This window comes from Pinus tabuliformis, chromosome Q (assembly GCF_031772625.1).
Source record: "Pinus tabuliformis cultivar Carrire ecotype Pingquan chromosome Q, CPIR1, whole genome shotgun sequence".
In the NCBI taxonomy this organism is placed as follows: domain Eukaryota; kingdom Viridiplantae; phylum Streptophyta; class Pinopsida; order Pinales; family Pinaceae; genus Pinus; species Pinus tabuliformis.
The window spans coordinates 578,751,035-578,758,323 of record NC_142296.1 but is presented as its reverse complement, the minus strand read 5'-3'; positions in this window follow the sequence as shown (position 1 = coordinate 578,758,323).

Genomic DNA, 7,289 nt, shown 5'->3' with positions numbered 1-7,289 from the left:
TTGACAACCCATGGTTTTTTCAATGGTATTCTTATGTAATGTAACTTATTAAATGGCTTACACTTTGAGAGATTTGATTTCTCTCAATGCTAAATAAATACAAAATTAAAATAAATCTAAACTAATAAAATATCCAATGATAAAAAACTGAAACTTTGTCATAGCTAAAAATCAACCTAATATAGTGATATTGTTAATTAGCAAAAAACACTAAACTTATATCAATAACTATGGTTTCCTTCAGCTGACGTGAATCATTCAATACCTCTGTCATAGCTAATGGTATATCTATAGAGTTAATATAATAGTCGTATTTTTAATTAACAAATAAGTAAGCCTATAATAATAACTATGGTTTCCTTCATTTGACCTTAATCATTCATAATGTTCTTTCCGTTAATATATTTGTAAACATGGGTTCTTTAGCTTGTGATGTTAGTTGTATTAATTTATTAGAATTGAATCTAAAACGTTATAGCTATGTTTGTTTACAGGAGGTTGGTTTTGAGAAATTCTGATTATGATAATCTATGCTATTAGTAAAAACTTTCTTATAGCTTGATTTGTTTTCCCTACATTAAAATGATCTATTTTTTTTTGCAAATACAACATTTTTTAGAAAAGAAGAAATGGGACACTGTAAGATGCCCATTATCGAAAACTTTCTTCGAAACAAAAAAACATATTTCAAACAAATTATAATTTTTCATTAAGAATATAACATTTCTTAGAAAGGAAGAAATGAGACATTGTAAGAGGTCAATTATCAAAAACTTTCTTTGAAGCAAAGAAATACATTTCAAAAAAACTATACATTTTCATTAAGAAAAAGAGCACAAGTGAGGTTTTTGCAACAAGCAAATATGAGAAGCATATTAAATAGTTATTTCTATAAGGGGCACTCTCAAATCCAATATGGAAGATATGTTGTAATGTCCTATTTTATTATCTAAAATTTTTCACTTAATCAAATTACAAAAAAAATAAAATTAAAATAAAATAATAATAATAATAATAATAACAACAACAATAACAATAACAATAATAATAATAATTACTAATAATTAAATCAACCTAGATCCATCTTAACACTAGATATATCAAGGGTTGAGAGGGATCAATCTTCTCAAGGTGCAAACTTTTCATCAAGTTTTGCAGTTTGGGAGATTTGATCACTTTTAGTGAATGATAGATCCAAAGTTGAGATGGATCTAGGTTGTTTATATAAAAATTTGAAATTCATTTCCTTCAGATAGTGATAAGAGGATGCATTTTCCTTATGGCTAAGTGGACAAATTCAAATGCCTCACAAGCTTGACGTTGGGCTTTGTTACGGGTTTTTGGGCCATGAACTCCCGACCTCGCTTCTTCTCATACATGGGCATTTCATTAGGACAAACTAAAATCTCCACAAAATTACAATACAAATTTGTCAAGGATAGGAGAAGTGTGTATAAAATAACACCACAAGAACAATCAACGACTAGAATTAGAGGATTTAATTCCAAGAGAATTTGGCCCTACTCTAGGGAAGGAAAAGAAAATAACAAAAAACTTAGAAACGTTAGGAGAAGAAAATATTAGTGAAAGAAATCGATGGGTAACTATAGCACAAGTAGTTACTTCCCATCATAACCATGTATAACCATGTATAACCAAAATATTAACCAATCCCAACTAAGAAAGAAAAACCATATGCTAACGCAAGAAGCTAACAGTAGAAGTAGATAAACAAAGCCAAATAAAATACCATTATATAATGAAAATTGTGACAAATACTAAGCAAGAAACCAAAACCATATCCCCATGTTAGAAGTCAACACTAGGAGCAAATACCCATAGCCAATTAAAATATCGGTGGAGAAAATATAAATGTAGGAAAGGTTCAGATTTTCCCATAATGTAGTGACCTACGTGTGGTGTTAACAAGTGACCATTAATCCTCTAATTATAGTAGTAATAATATTAGTAACCAAGTGATGATAAAGAACACCCTAAAGATGCCTTAATTCTCGTACGACACCCCTAAGCATAGAGCCACATACAACCTACTCTGAGCTTTCCTTTACCCAACTAGCATATGCTTTGTCATTATCTTTTTTGCCTACAAGGGTCACTTCTGGAGGTTCCAAATAGTACTATTCCTTGAATGAGTTTAATCAATCTTCTCCCTCTATCCCAAAAACCATCCAAAAGATAGACCATACTACACTGATAGAGACAACACGATATTTTACAATCAAGTTACTTTGTAGGCATACTTGTCATTCTCCTCCCAACAAATAGTAGTCAACTTTTATTGATGCAGGGCAATGAATTCACATTCTTTAGGTAGGATGGGGTGGCCACACCACCCCCTCCATTTAATTTTACCACATCCCCAGGGTTGTAGGCACTATCCCCCATGCAACCTATTTCCTCGAAACGCACCTCCATCGGGTAAAAATATATTTACAAACTTTAAAGGTAGTGTCAAGATAGATTTTATTATTTATTGATTAGGAACCAACTTCATCACAAATACTATAAGCTGCTAGTCAAAGCTACAATGAACCGCATTTTCCTCATACATAGTGCAAGATTCAAGTTACTCATATCATCCAAACCATATATTCATTTCCCATGAAATTTGGACGAGAGATGCACCAATATGAGATTAATAAGTAGTATAACTTAGGTATAATTGATTTTCATTTTTAAAAATATTAGTCATCATCACCTACACTTGTTTCCCATTTTTCTTAAAATTTGTGCATCAAATTGTCATGGGAATTGGTAGGGATATGTACTATGGTAGTGGGAATAATGAGAGGTACATTTTGAGAAACCATAGGTATAGTTTGAGAAAAAGGAATTTTGAAGAGAAATTAAACTTTAAAGAATACAATAAACTTTAAAGCAACACATGATGCAGAAGATGTAAAAACATTTTTGCTTTATGATATTTTTTTTTATGATTTATGTGACTTCTTTAGTTTTATAAACATCTCTTATAATCATTTTGAACATTATATTATCATATTTTTCCATTAATAATATTTTCCTAATATATTTTTATTAAGTTTTTTATTTTAAAATTTCGTGTAATTAAATGTATTATGAAAAGCAAATTATGGAATTTTGTAGATTTTGTAATTTTTCTTTTCTTGTCATATTTATTGTCAACCTAAGTAAAATAAGTATATGGATTTGTTTCTGTATATAAGTATATGGATTTGTTTCTGTATATCTCCAAGATTATGTAATATATATTCATCTCGGAGAAAATTTCCCCAGCTAACACGCTGTTAATGAAAGCACTTTAATAACTAAAACATAAAATAAATTACTAAAAACTACTAGATTCAAGTTATGAAAATCATGTCCATGACATGAGCAACCAACAAGGAGATTAAGATCGTATGTTAGTGTTAAAACATTTTGTGATCAATTCTAAACATGATTTATGCATATTTTGTTAACGTTTTCCCTATAAAGGCGAGTGACTTGAGTTGGAAAAAAAACACAACATTTTGCGATCAATTCTAACCATGACTTATGCATATTTTGTTAAAAGTATCCCTATAAAGGAAAGTGACCTGGCTTGGCAAAAACAGATGATGATATATTTTATTTTGAATGGAGACTCACATTTCAACATGTGTGTTTTAAAAATAAGTTTCAAACATGTGAATAGTTATGCTGTATCAAGTAATAAAGCGTTTTTGAAGTCTTAATCTTGGTTTTAATTACGTGTCCTTACTTAGTCATGGAGGGCCCTCGTATATTGAGTTAGGGCACTTTTTTTTTCTATTAAATATATGGTAAATAGTTGTCATTTCTTATTGAATTTATTTATATTTTCATGTTTATATATATTTCTCATAGTAATATACATTCATATTTGAATAAGGTTATAGAATAGATTATAAGATTGTGTGTAGATAGATATAAGGATAGTTTCTAAATTGTTGCTTATATATGTTTATGTTTTTTTGGTTATTTTATTATTATGATATTTATTTTCTAAAGATATTAATGTGGTTCTAATTTGGGGTTTATCAACTAGCTATTTTGTAAGGTATTTAGTAGAGTAATTTAGTGTTTTAGTCTTAAATGAGTAGACATACTTGTTAAATTTTGTCTCAATGGAATGCATCATTTGTTGAAGTTTAAATAAATAGTAGTTAAAATATTTGAGTGAATTTAATGATTAAAATAAATACTTATTAAATCTTAGATACTAAGTACTAAGTACTAGTGCGTAGTTCCTAGGTCTTTGAATTTTAATTAGAAAGTCGCGAGACTATATATTGATTGAGCATATTTAGATTTAACTACGATAATTTGATATGAGTAATATTTTATTAGTTCAAAATATTTTGGTCTCATTGGCTTGCTATATTTTGGTTTCACTATCATAGATTTCATAATTACATTTTTAAAGAACATGAAAATTTCATTGCATCATTAAATTTGTATTTATGCCCATAAGCCATATATTTTAATGTCATTTCTGATTTTTTAGTATGATAGGTCAATTGTTGTTTGAAAAATGAGCCTAGTCATTCAAAGTAATCAAAGCAACAAGAGTGTCATTCACTAATTTGCTAGGAGAAAAAATCCTGACTCTCAAGGACTTTGAATTTTTCCCTTGAATATTTCAAATACCATAGTTCCGTGTTTTTCTTTACAACTTTCCTAGAATATAATGATGATTCAAGTACACACTAGTTAAAGGGTTGAGAAGAAGACTTTCAGTGACCAATCATCTTCACTCTCATAGATGGGCAAGGTCTAATGCATTCTCATCATTTTAACTACTATTGGGTCAATATTTACTAAGTTGATTAAAATACATTTGGAGTGTCTACTTGCCCCCACCAGCAAGAAATGCGCTAGTCCCTTGTGGCCCTTCTTATATCACAGTAGGCTCATTTATGCACACAATAAATCATAAGAAGATAAAAGATAGAGTCAATGGTTGGTCAAAAATTCCAATTTATCATATTACTTCTCAATTTGCAAGAGTGAGGAGATCTTTCCGACGCTTCTTATATCATGATAGGTTAATTTTTGCACACAATAAATAAAAAAAAGATAAATACGGTGGTTGGTCATAAATTATAATGTATTATAATACTTTTATTTTAATTATTATTATTAATATTATCCAATTTTAAGGTCACGGCCAAGCTAACCACCAAATTAGTGTAATTGACCCCTTTTGTTTGTGGGACAAGAGACTTATTTTTGCCATAAATTCCAATGCATTGTACTACTTTTGTTTTAATTATCATTGTTATTATCTAATTTTAAGGTCACGGCCAAGCCAAACACCAAATTGGTGTATGATACCCCCTTTGTTTGTGGGACAAGGGACCCACCTTCACACAACGATTTGACTCCTAAGTCTACAAAGGCATACATACTCTACCCCCTCTCGTTTTGAACCTGTGACCTCCTAGAAGAAAACACATGCTTTTAACCATTAGTCCCACTCAAATTATATGTACATTTTTTTATTTTAAAAAAAGATATTTTAATTTTAATATTTAATTTTATTTTTTTTAATATAATTTGAACTCTCATTTTTATTTTAATATAATTTTGATAAATATTTTGTATTAAAATTGATAAGAAATATATAAAAAAAATATTATAAATAAATCAAATATTTAAAATAAAATATTAAATAAAATATACAACAAAAAGATATCATAAAAAGTCAATTTATCTAGTTGAAAATATACAATAAAGATGGTAATGAAAATATACAACAAAGATATTCAACGGGACAAGTCGAAATAAAAATATCCAATATTTAGAAACAAAGATTCAATGTGCCCCGTTCAAAGATTCGAATGTGGAACACGCTTTCTCCGTTCTTGATGAGCCAATGTCTTCCAAGATATATCGTTCATTGAATTGCTTTGCCATAAAATAAGTTCTGTGAACAATCATAAAAAGACAAATTGCCAACAGGTCCTTCATCCTTTTGACCCAATATCTTGTCTCAAATCATCTCCGCTCTTTTAACATTTTCTTTTGAATAAAAAAGTGCAATAAAATATGCCAACTTACAAATTTCAACTTTGCAAAATTAGAAATATACACTATGCCTATAACCACTAGCCTTGCAATGCTACTCTCGGCAGCGTTGCAAGGCTCGTGGTTCTAGACATATTGTATACCATGGACCACATATTAAACATATTCGTGATTGCTATCGTCGAATTCAAACAGACCACATCGAGTATCTCACCACAAAATAAGTTAAATGGACAATGGTAAGATGCACCTCCAACTTCTTTATAAATAATCCACAAACAACTACAACTTTTATTTTTCCTCTAATATATATTTTCACAATGAAATTATGAACATGTATATATAAATTTTTCTTCTATTTTTTGAGAATTGAGTTATGATAGGTTTTAGATTTAAGACATATGTGGTTTATATTTTCTGACCTAGTTACTGGAGAATCCACAGTAAAAACTATTTTTCGTCAACATTTCAAATCCCAGTTGGGCTCCATCATCAGTTCTTCATAAATGCTTGATAGAAGAAGAGCTCAATTGAGGGATTAAATAGTAATGAGGAGATTTGGTTTTGAGAAGAGATGAACATCGGAGGAGATTTGGTTTTGGGAAGAGATGAATGTCAGCCTTGTTTCAATAATATTAAGTTTTGATTTAATCCTCATTACTATTTAATCCCTCAATTGAGCTCTTCTTCTATCAAGCATTCATGAAGTCCTGATCATGGATCCCAGTGGGGATTTGAAACGTTGACAAAAAATGGTTGTTACTATGATAGGTTTTCTTAATCTGTAAAACAAAGGTTTACTCCATTAAATTATTCTTAATTTTAAAACATAAATTGAAATTTAAAATAGGTTAAATACAAATATAAAAATTCAAAACACTCTTTTAGCATAAAAGATTAAATAAAATTTCAATACTCAGATGTTAGTATTAAAATTATACAATATTTTTTTGGAAATATATTCTCACTTCATAAAACTTATATACAAAATTACATGGGTTTAGGATCTCAATCAAGAATGGGAATGGGTATTCATACAGATTTTGATACCATTTGTAATGTATCTATTATTTTATGGGAGAGTTGCAAGGTAACTCATTAATTGTTGATTTTCATTCATTGGATATATATATATATATATATATATATATATATATCTCGGAGAGGTAATCTTTGGAATTCCAATTCCAAGGTCTATTCAAATTACTCAATGTACTGTATTTATATATTTACATACTTTTCCCAATCCGTGAAGATTA